The 12,335-nt window shown below is 47.8% G+C and overlaps 1 protein-coding gene across 9 annotated transcripts in view; it reads right to left on the minus strand.

Moving 5' to 3' along the window:
- Window positions 1-12,335, minus strand: part of ATG13 (autophagy related 13) — a 1,946,514-nt gene that overhangs the window by 161,980 nt on the left and 1,772,199 nt on the right. The window lies entirely within an intron of this gene.

The following is a 12,335-nucleotide window of genomic DNA, read 5'->3' on the forward strand; positions in this document are numbered from 1 at the left end:
CTTAAAACTGGTGACCATGGGATTCTAACCGGTCTTGCTGTGAAATCCTGAGAAGAAAGGAACTTTAATGTTTGTCGTGTTGCATCGGGTCCACTGAAATAAGAGACTTTGAATGACAAAGACTTTGGCACAGAAGACCCTGATTTTGGAGTTTTGAACTGCATACTCATGCTTGAGAAACCAGAGTGTGCTAAGCTCGAATGCGCCACTTTGTCCCATGCTGAAAACGTGGGTAAGGGAAGCCAATGGCTAGAATAGCCTGCCATAACATTTTTCTAACACTTTTCTTTTGCATAACTTTGTTTCCCACACTATTTGTATTTATAAGTAAGGATTTGCGATAGGTTCATTAGTATACGCCCTTTTATTTTGACAGACTCAACTAGCACTGTGTTATTTGATGGTCGTAGCTTGCTCCCATCTGTAGATTTAGGATTAGATAAGTGTTTTCCAAACCCAATTTAAGTGCACAAACACCCTTGAACTGTGATCACTTGTGTCTGTTTTACTGTTTGATACCATGCCTTCCTTACACTAGGGAGCTTGAATGGCTCTCTGAGTGTGCCCATTTCATAGGAAATAGAAATAGTCTCTTTAAGGGTTAAGGCCATTTCCCTGTCCTCTCTGGTAGGGATAGAGGTAGTGTAGGTATGAAGGTTCCTGTGACTATCCATTTTGCAATGATGCATAGGACTATACGCAGTGGGGGCATGAATGTCCCTCTTACTATCAACTTGTGTGGTCCTGCATAGCTGTATATGTTTTGGGGGAGGGAGGAAGCAGGCATTGCTGCGATCACTCCCTGACTTAGTGCAGACTCATGTGGGCGTGGTCTAGGGATCCCCCATACCTCATCCAGGTCCAGCATCCACTAGCTTGCATTGGCACCTGGCCCTGTTGACCAACCCACAGTGAGTTCCCATCCCAAGGTCAGGCAGGGGACTTCATCACAACTCACAACTGATGAAAATGATGGCTAAAGCAAGGACTGGGTAACCAACTACACTTGTTAGGAAAGATATTTCTTTTTACAGCTCCCCTCCCCCCCATCTATGTTACTGGGAACCTCAGCATATCTGCTGACTGCGGTGAGACCATGAACTCATTTTTGGGAGGTCTTTAACCTCAGCCTATTTTCACTCCAGTGCTCAAAAATAGGAAATGGCAATATTTGGGCACCCTCTCCAGGAAGAGCCTAGGAAGTAGCTTGTGTGTGCATGGAACTGGTTTAGGCTGGGGTAAAGGAACACAGACAGAACCATTAAGCATCCCAAAACTTGTGAGAGGTCATGGCTGTACCTGAGATGGCTTTGCAAGATTGGACCGTCAGACCGAGTTTGAATGTTGCAGGTTCCAAAGATAGGTGGGCTGAGGTCTCCCCAATGCAGGATTTTGAAAATCAGAAGAGGATCTGTAGCCATGGATGCAAAGCACAGAGGCTGCAGAAGGATGCTGGGAGACTGTTGCTGGGACAACCATTGCCCATGCCATCTGTAGCAAGGGGAAGCTCTGCACTTTCATCAATACGGGAGATCTTCCACAGCAATTTCCTCTCTTGAACTGGAGGGCCGAACCAGTTCTGGATCTTACATCACCACAGGCTTCTTCCTGGATCTCCAAAGGGTAGCGAGCCTGTAGATGGCAACCACCATACAAAGAGGGGACTTCTCCAGTTGCCTGGATCACGTGTAGCCTGTTGCTGTGAAGCTTGCAGTGCACGCAACATGGAACCTGATCATTGCTACTCTGCTGAAGCTGCTCTCTCTACCTAGAAAAGGAACCTTGCTGAAGGCTGTCTTGTATCTTGCCTGCAATGTAGTAGGAAGAGGACTAGAAAGACTTTCTTTGGTATTTGACATTTATTGGTATTTATAGAGTGATTTTGCCAAAGTGCTTACCAGGTGATAGTACAGAAAACACAAAAAGATGGCTATAAGGCTAAAAATAATATCAGAAGAAGTAATCAAACAGTACATCAATGGTTAGAAATAAACAAAATAAGATGCCTTTTTACCTGGTACAAAGATGTGCATGTAGGTCAAATGAACGAATGGACAATGGAAGAAACTTCCAATGCTTAAGGGTGAGAAGAGAGAAAGAGCAAAAGCCAGATGGGCCACAAGGTGGTTTAGAAACAGATAAAAGATCGAGTGATTTTGAGCAAAGAGAAAAGGACAGAGAGTATAAAGTGACCCAAGATGAAAGATAAGAAGGGGGTAAGCCATGAATACATTTAATACAAGGCAGCGAAAACGAAAGATTTAAATACAATGCAGTGAAAATGAAAGACGAGAGTCAAAAGGTAAGATGGACAGAAGAGAAAAAGAGATAGAGGAACGTGAAGACAAAGAACAGACGAATAGCTGAGTTAGAGACCAAATGAAGAGAAGTAAGATGTGAAGCGGAGAGATCAACCGCAAGGACACAGCAGTAGTCAAGACGAGAAAATGTTAGTGAGGAAGATAGTAACTTAGAAGCAGAAAAATAAAGCAAGGCACGAGCGTGACGAATATTGGAAATATGGAAACGACTGACACAGGTAGTGCTGGAAATGGTGGTAGGACAGTAAAGAGACAGATCAAAAATAAAGCCAAGCGTGCGAGCAGTTCCAGAAAAAGAAAGGAAGGATGGAGGAACCGATAAAATGGGAAGAGGTACAGGGGGAAGAACAGAACAGGCAGAAAAAAAAGAGAACTTCATTTTGTAGGGTTGATATGGAGGAAATGGGAATGCATTCAGGAAGTACAACAGATGGAAAGGTGGAAACAGTAAAAAAAAGGGTGTCAGAGAATGAGGAAAAAAGAAGAAAATCTGCAAGACGTTTACAGACAATGGGAAGAGGCGCTGAAAAAGGATATGAGAGTGGAGTGAGTTATAGAGTAAAGTGAAAAGAATAGTGAGCCAAGAACAGAACCTCGGCTAACACCATATCGACGGGGAAGAGGACAGGACTAGCCCAGGAAAGAGAATGGGTTTGGTCAGAAATATAGGAACCAAACCACTGAAGCACATTGAGCACATAGAGACCAAGAGAAGAAAAAAGAGTAGGGTGATCTGCTGTTTCGAAAGCTGGAGAGAAGTCAAGAAAGAGGAGATAGAAGAGATGTTTATTATGAGAAACGGAAAGTATCATCTGAAGTGTAAACCATCATCCTCATCCTGAGTCCAGCCTGGTGGTTTTCAAAACCCTGTGGTTGCTGACAGAGGCTAGAACTGCTGAACCTAGCTATCAAAGTTGTCAAATGAAAAACACTATGCACTTGCAATCCCTGGACATCCAATGCAGGGGTCCCCCCCAGGGAAGGTGTCCTTTCTGATCAGAGTTCAAGGGGAAAGTTTGCCTAACTGTATTTCTAGTCTCATTTGTCTGCATTCACTAACTGTGCGCGTAACGTCCATCACTGCAGCTACCTTTGCCTTTCCTTTGATGATGTAACCTGGGGATATGACTCCTTTAGGGGTCCCATAGAAGACCATGATTGGCAGCTGCTCCATCCCTTTGCAGGTAACCTAACTTTAAAATAGTAAAATTGCCACTTAGTAAAATGCTACCTACTGCTTTGAGACCATTGCTTCCTATGGGAGAACTTTGAATAACTTAAAACATCCTTAAAGTATCCGAAACTGTGTAACTTACATTGAACACTATGGAACACTTGTGTTGGACTTGATAAAAGTAGTCACTGGGTACTGGTTTTGCTTTATAAATTTAGAAGGCTTGTGAGATCTTGTGTAATAGACTGACCCCCACTATAGCCTACTGAAATAGTATTTAACTGGAACTCTTCATTCTAAAGTCTGGTGTGTGGCCCCATTGGACACCTAGCTGTGATTGTAGATATTTGTACATGGTTTTTTGTTTACATGTAGGAGTCTAGCTTAACACATCTGTGTCCACACAGGTAGCATTTATCAAAACTATATTGCTTGACAACCCTTTTTGTATGTTAACTGTACTTTGCACCAAGCTCCTGATCTCCTCCGACTACACCTAACTTATCAGCTTCATTACCAAGTGAGAGATTGGCTAGACCTTTGTAATAAACATTTGTAGGTACACAAAAGGTTGGTTCCTTAGAGTCCTCTATCAGTGGCGGTTCCAAGAAACTCCTAATGACTCTCAAAATGCATCTCAGTTCAGGAAGGGGGGTGGAACAAGTTACTTACCTGTCATTTCTGTTCTTTAGCATGGGTCTGGCATGGATTCACATGATCATGAATATTCCCAGTCGTCAAGACTGGGAATCCGCTGTTAAAAGAAAAGCAGTTTCGCTTCAGCCTGAAAACTTCATTTCTCCTCTAAACCAATCACTGTCCTTTGGGTCATTCCTACTGCCCGCCGTCCAGTGACCACCCTCTCCCTAAGCTCCATCCATGGTGGCCAGCTTCAGATTTGGTACAGCATGTAAAGTGGCAGTATGAATCAAGAAGAGCTACAAAGAGGAAGGCAGGAGGGTTTGATGTGAATCCAGGTCAGAGCCACGCTGGAGAACAGGAGTTACAGGTAAGCAACTTGTTCCTTCTCCAGCATGGGGTCTGGCATGGATTCACAGGCTCATCAATATGATTACATAGCAGTACATACACAAAACCACAGGAGGTGGCAAGGCTCAACAGATGCAATACACTAAGCCATGGAACAGACGCACCTCAAGCAAACAGGTTTCGTAGCACCACCTGGGACTCCTCCCTGGAATCCTGTCAACGCAGTAGAATCTCGTGAAGGTGTGGGTGGACCTCCAGATAGCAGCCCTGCAGATGTCTAGCAGGGGAACACCAGAGAGAAACGCTGTAATCGCTGTGATGGCTCTGGTGGAATGGGCTCCCGGGTTGCCTAGAAGAGGTCTGTTGACCAGACGATGACCGTGCATGATGCAGCCAGAGAGCCTACAGGGGCTTCCCATTATTCACAGGTCCAAATTTCACAAAAAGTTGAGAAGTCTTGCAAATGTCCTTTTTTACGTGCCACACAAACTTCAGGAAGGGAACTGGCAGAACCAAAGACTTGTTGAGATGGAATTTTGAAGGAACCTTCGGCATAAAGGTGGGGTGGTTCCGCAGCACCACTCCTGTAGCGTGGAAAAACAAGTACGGCTGCTTGCAAGTGAGGGTCAACGCCTGACCACGGTGATGGCCACCAAAAAAGCTGTCTTCCACAAAAGAAACTTCACAAAAGGGGCTTGATGCATTGGTTCAAAAGGGCCCCCATGAGCTTAGTCAAAACTGACTTTGAGCTCTCAAGCTGGAGCAGCAGCCTTCACTGGTGAAACAGTCCTGAAGAGGCTCTTGAGGAACTCCTTGATGAGCCTGTGCAACCACAGGGATGGCTTACCAGGCATCCTGGTCTGACAGGATGTGGCAGCCAGATAAACCTTGATCGAGGCGTGAGCCAGGCCAGCTTTGGCCAGGAAAATCGGATATAGAAGGAGCTGCAGAGCTTTCACCCCCAGCTGCGTAATCGTTTGAGTCCTGCACCATACTGAGAAGCATTTCCACTTGTGGCTGTAGCACTGTTAGGACTAATTTGATATACTCTGGCCTGGTGGACAGATGTATAGAAGGCCAACCTATATTGTGACAGGAACAACTTTGGGAAGCTGTAGCCAAACCAGTTTAGGTAGCAGTGACAGGTGGTCTAGGCCAAGTTCTTTAGAGGGGTTGAGCTTGTAAAGGGTCTACAATGAGATCACACAATGGGAATCACTCATTACACTTAGATAGGATGTATAAAAAAAGTGTTATTTAATTATGGCCAAAACACACTATAGAAAAATGACTACACGCAGGTAGACTTATCACACAACACTATCAAACTAAATACATATATAATTCACTTGGCGATAAGGCAGAATACAAATCAGAAACTCCTGCAAAGGAAAGGTTAGACAAGTATTATGCATAAAGTTGTCGAGCCCTAAATTGCCTGGGGCATTGTGCCGAATAGTTCAGGATACAGTTGCACAGAATTTAGGATGCGAGAAAAAAAATGCAGGTAGGGTCTCTGGGGTCCAGCAAGGGTTCTTAGGGTTAAGGTTCAAGTTAGACTAATACCAAAAGTAGCCCCAAGAGTCAGATATCTTGTACAAGCAAGTAATGGCAAAGCCAAAAGTGGTATAAATAAGCTTTATTATATACATATATATTAAGTTACAGAGTTTCTAACCTGCCCCTATACTCCCATAGACTTATAATGGGAATATAGGGACAGGTTAGAAACTCTCTAACTTACCCCCTTACTCTGATTTTTCCCCAGACTTGGCAGAACAAAGGAACAATGTCCGATGTTGCTTTCCTGCCAAAAGCCATAGTCCCAGATTCCCAGGGGTTGCAGGTTCGAGCTGATCTCCGGTTGATGTCTTTTACTGTTGCAAGTACTCCCGGTCGAAGAATGCACAAAAATATGATGCAGTACCTCTCTCAGGACTGGAGTCGGGTCAGGTAAGCAATTTTCTGACAGTGGTCATTGCGCACAGTGATGCAAAAGGACTCAGCAGCAGCGGTAAGACTTTCCCTCGCATCTCGGGTCCACTTGACGCTAGAATGCCGAAATTAGGCAGGAGGTAGTCTTGCAAGGCCAGCTGAGGATCCTCCAAGTTTCAGGCCAAAACTCAGTACGGTGTCACCGGTAGCACGGTAGCCCAAAAACAAAGCTGTTCAGCCATAGGAAGGTTCCAGGGCACTTGCGAAGGCTTCTTTTGGCATGGCACTGAGTAGATGTCAGGAATGGATGGTCCCCCCATTCCAGTGGTCGTAGCTCCTTCGCAGGACTACTAAAGATCAAGAGCAAGAAGATGGTTGCCAGGCCTCCTTCAGTTGGGTCTCGTGTCTCTTTGCGGGTCTCACAGCTGGATAGGATACTTGGCTCCTTCAGGTTTCTCCAGGATCTCTGAAGAATAGGTGCAGGGGTCCTCTTCTTATCCTAAAAGCCAGGTAGAGATGATGCCCTCACTAGCCAATAGCAGGACTAGCCCACACACACACCACAGCAGTGGTCCATCAGGACCACTGGTGGGAACATTCATGCATACCACTCAAGACACACTGAAAGCAGTTTGTGAACTGGAGTCAGACAGACCCTACCCACATCCTGCCAGCAAACCCACACAGCCCTCCAATAGCCCGCCAAAAGCTTCTGCTTTTCCGAGCACTAGAAGTCCTTATAAGGATTTTCCTGTCCTCTCAGGCCAGGATGAAGGCTAAAAGACAAGATGGCAAAAGAACAGGCGAAGAATCTCGTGGCATGGGCATGTTTGACCAGTAGCCACAGTGAGTAGCCAAACGCGGTAAATGTGGTAAAGCTAAAACAAAAATCCTCAAAAAGAGTGGAAAAGTCACTGCAGCCACCAGCCTATACTTACAGCACACCTAGAGTAACCAAAAATCCTCTGAGTGTTAGTCTAGGGCAAAACAAAAATGCACCCCATTGTACTGCAGTGTAAGCTGCATTGTACAATGATAAAACGTTACCACAAGTGATACAAAAGTAATCAAAAGTAGTAACACAGTCACACGACTAAGGAAAACAATGTTTCCCAGTACTGACAGCCTGAAGGACATATCAGTTTCCCCATAACATATAAGCAAAGCCCAGTGTAGTGAAGCTTAATGTTTCACTATACTGCAAAAAGTACAGGTCAGATTAAAAAATAAAAGCAAAAAGTTTGGGAGTTCCATAAAGATGGAAGGAAAGGTGCAGTAAAGATAAATCTTTCCTAACAAGCACAACATAGAGGAAGCTCTGGATCTTCTTACATTCCACTGGCAGTGAATAATGCCCAAACTCTAGGTCTGCAGAGGCCAGGCTATGAGGCTCAGCAACACCGGGTCAGGGTGCAGACTCTCCCAGTCTTCTCTGGCAAGAAGATCGGGAAGTGGAAGCAGAGAGGATATTGGCAGACAAAGCAGGTCTGGGTACCTGATCTGTCAAGGTCATGCTGCAGCAATGAGCACCATCCTGCAATGACACTGAGTGTATTGATCTTTCGTAGCAGGAGCAGGATTGGAGGGAAAGCATACAAGGCTGTCGCAAAGTGGTCGATCCAGGGTTGACCCCACTTGCGGAAGAGAAGAGACATGATCCTGACAAAGTTCCAATTTGTGGCAAGAACACAGTGCCCTGCTGAGCGAGTCTGCAATGGTGTTCTTGGTGCCTGCCTGGTGAAATGGGACGAGGAACATGTACTGAAGAATGGCCCAGCGCTACAGGGTCTAGGTTTCCAGGGAGAGCGCCGTGGAGCATGTCCCGCCCTGCTTCACGATGTATAACATGGTGGTGTTGTCTGTGAAGATTCTCACCACCTTCCCCTTCAGCAACGGCAGGAATGGCCCAGAAGACTTCCCAGAGTTCTAGGACGTTGATGTGAAGGTCCTTTTCCTCTGGAAACCAGAGGCCTCTGGCGTGCAACTGTCCGGTGCGGGCCCACCAACCCCTCCAGGGAGGCATCTGTGCTGACAGTCCCCTGGCACAGTGGGATCTGAAAAGGAGCTCCTTGCGCTAGATGTGGATGCATTCCCCACCATCGTAGAGCTTTCCGCAACTCCTGGGTGAGAGTGATCTTTTACATTCAAGAGCACGACACTTGCAGCCACTGTGCATCCAGGAACTCCTGAAGAGGCCTCATCTGCAGCCTGCAAAACGGGATGAGGTGGATACAGGAGGATATCATGCCCAACAGCGACTTGATGGCTCGTACTGTCATGGAGAGCACCGACGACAGGCACTGTACCTTCCTGGGGATGGCCATCACCCTTTCCCCTTCTGAGGGCATAGCCAAGCATGCGAACGCGTTGAGACGGGGCCCCAGGAAATGAGCATTCTGCGATGGCTTCACACAGGACTTTGGATAGTTGATAGAGAATCCGATCTCCATGAGAAGGCGAATGGTTTCTATGGTGTGCTTGATTGCCAGCGCATGAGACCGGGAGTGGATGAGCCAGTCATCCAGATAAGGGTAGACGTGGATGCCCTTGAGGTGTAGATGCACCGCCACCGGAGCCAGGCACTTTGTGAACACACTCGGCACTCACTTGAGGCCGAAGGGCAGTGCCTTGAACTGATCGTGTCATCCCTGGACCACAAACCGGAAGGACATTCGATGTTTTGGATGAATGGGGACGGGAAAGTAGGTGTCTTCTAGGTCCAAGGTCGCCAGAAAGTCTCCTTCCTCCAGCTGGTCGAGCATGTGCTGCAATGTGACTATCCTGAACTTCTGGGACTTCAAATACTTGTTGTGGCGCCTTAAATCTAGGATTGGCCGCCAACCTCCTGACTTTCCGTACCAGAAAATATCTAGAGCAAACTGGAGGACGGATTCTATCGCCCCCTTCCTTAACATAGCCTGAACCACCTGCAGCAGCTGGGCCATGTGTAGTTATTGACGTGCCACAGGAAGAATGCATGGACACCTTTGTTGGAATTTCAAGGGGGGCCCCTGACTAAGAACATCCAGCACCCATTTGTCCGTGGTGATGGTTTTCCACCTGACGACAAAGTTAGTTTGTCGGCCTCCCACTGCGGTGAGAAAGTGGGGCCCCAGATCCACAGCTGGTTCAGGCCTGCTCGGGCATCTGCGTCCTGGTCTGCGGGTGACAACGCTGGCCTCTGCTGCCATAGGCCTTTGAGTGGCCTCTATGGGCTTCCTGGACCGTGCAATGAGAGGGTTGACGATGGGGGGGGGGGTTATACCCATTGGAGGACCTGCCGGAATTCCCCCTTGAGGATCGAAAGGACGACAAACTCCTATGCCGCAATTTCCCCAAGTGAGCGTGCCGTCTCCATATCCGTCATAATCGTCTGTTGAGACTTGACTACAGTCTTGTCAAATAGATCGTACCCATCAAAATGCATGTCCATCACCTTGGACTAGACGTCTGCCCTGAAGTTAGTGGCCTTCAGCCAGCCTTGTCGTCGGAGAAACACCCCACTGCCCATCTGACGGAACCCAGTATCCATGATGTCCAGTGCCACAGTGATGGTGTGATCCGAAGCCACCTCACCTTCCTGGCACAGAGCCATGGCCTCGACCTTCTTGTCCTCCGGCAAGAAGTCCAAAATGGGCCCGAGATCGTACCACAGCTCCCTGTCGTATCAGAATAAAATGACCAGTGCATTAGCGGCCATGACAGTGGAGAGACTGCAGTGGAAATGATGCGCTTTTCCACTGCATCAAGCTTCATCCCCTCCTGGTATGAAGGCACCATGGCCGAAGAGGAAGGGTTTGACGAGTACTTCCTGGTGGCTGCAGACACCAGAGTCTGGAGAAGGCTGGGACCTGAAGCACCTGGGGGCCGAGTCCGGGGCCCTATATTTCTTCTCCAACCTGTCCATCTTTGGCGGAGCGGTACTTGGCATCTTCATCAGGGCCAAACCCCCCCCTCCTAGGCATCATCCAGCAGAGGAACTGACATCATGGTCTTTCGTCTGGACTCCTGGTAGTGGAAGAGAAAACCCTCTTTCTTCGTCACCTTCGGTACCAAATTGCAGAGAGCAGAGGCCCTCGAGATCATGGCACGAAAGGAACCAACCTCATCCGATGGTGAGGCCATGGTGGGCTCGTCAGCACCCAATGGCTCCCCGTCTACTGGGACATAGTCATCAGACTGACTGGTACGAGTCACAGTAGAGTCCGTATCCGTACCGGTGTCCATGTGTGCGGGCTCCTCGACCACAGGGATAAAAGTCTGATACAGCATCGGTGGCAGCTGACAACTCTGGCCAGAAGGGTCCCATGACCTACGATAAGGCCTGGAAGGGCTCCTGGTCGGAGTCCTTGTCAGACTATAGGTTTGTACAGGAACAGGAGTAGCAGGCAGCCTTTGTTGTATCTCTGATACCAAAGTGTGCAGGGCCATAAGGATGTCCAAAGACATGTCACTGAGTGCTGGCAGAGGTGTGAGAGGAACAGCCGGCAACGGCTCTGGGCTGAAGTGCCTCCTTGGTCTAGATGGCAATCCAGGTTTGCCCTGCAGAGACCCATCCATGGACATGGTACCACGGCCCCTTTTGTGGTCCATTTAGTAGTCCTCGGGCAAGTTGCCGCTGTCAGAGCTTGTGTAGATGTGCCAGGCTCCTTCGGAGAATCTCTTGGCATCGTCTGGGATACTCTCCCCTTCCTGGGGGAAAGCTCTGTGGGCAGTGGCCGCTCCTTGGCTTTACCCAACTCCTTCGGGAGTGAGGAGACAATGGGTACCACGACTTTCACAGGGGCGTCAGCTGATGTCGTTGGCGGCACCAACACCAAAGCCGTACAACGTGGAGGTAAGGCCACCGATGAGGTTGTTGTCGTTGTGATCGCACAAACCACCGTCATTGCCAGGCCACCTTTCGACAAAGTCATGATGGTTATTGACAAAGTGGATGCTGGTGCTCTCGTTGAATGGATCGTGATCGTCGTCGGGGGTCGTAGACGAAGAGGAGGTCTTGGACGACAAAGTGGTCATCTACTAAATCGTTGTCTTGGTCACCGACGGTGTCATTGATGAGGACGGGAGAAGCCACCCAAGAACTTCTCATTTGCAGCCTTGTCCGAGTTCGGGAATCGCAGTTTCGATGGGGTCAAGGACATCCCTCTTGGAAGGAACACCCCTAACTGGCAGACTTGCCGCGGACATAGATGGCGACAGTGAACATGTCCTTCCCGAACTGGGAGCCGAGGCAAACCCAGAGGGATCCGTAGCGTGGAGTTAGCCTTCTTTTGAAGCAACTGTGCAGGGCCAGGGCCATCGGAAGATGGCCAACAGGGGTCGAGCCTAGGGAGAAGACTGTCCTTGAATGGGGGCAGAATGAGCCAAAGGACAGTGATTGGTTTAGAAGTGAAATGCAGTTTTCAGGCTAAAGTGAAACTGCTTTTCTTTTTACTGAGGATTCCCAGCCTGACAACAGGGACTATTCATGAGCATGTGAATCAATGTCAGACCCCATGCTGGAGAAAAATAGGTTCTGTGAAAGGCAGCCCAAAGCCCAGCAGTGTGCTAAAGGCATAACCAACACAGCTTTAAATAAGCCATTGCCAATCAAGCACAGTATTCAGAAACCTTTATCACTGGGTTACCTTTCTCTGTGGGTCAGGGAGCATGCACCATGTGAACAAGTCAATACATGATATAAAATAAAAACAGCAGAAGAGCCTTCACTTGCTCAACTACCTACAAGTCACTTATCTAACCCTATAACTATGTCAGCTTCCCAAGCAGTGAGCCCTGACTTCACCAACTTCACTATGAATCTGGTCTTTAGCTCTTCCATATCGCTAGCTGCTGCTGTCTACACTGCTTATTCACAGCTCCCAGGCTTTCTTTGCTTATCTTCCATGCCAGCTAACTCTAAGTCAGTCATC

The sequence above is a fragment of the Ambystoma mexicanum genome, chromosome 11 (genome assembly GCF_040938575.1).
Source record: "Ambystoma mexicanum isolate Mex_15411 chromosome 11, UKY_AmexF1_1, whole genome shotgun sequence".
Taxonomy (NCBI): domain Eukaryota; kingdom Metazoa; phylum Chordata; class Amphibia; order Caudata; family Ambystomatidae; genus Ambystoma; species Ambystoma mexicanum.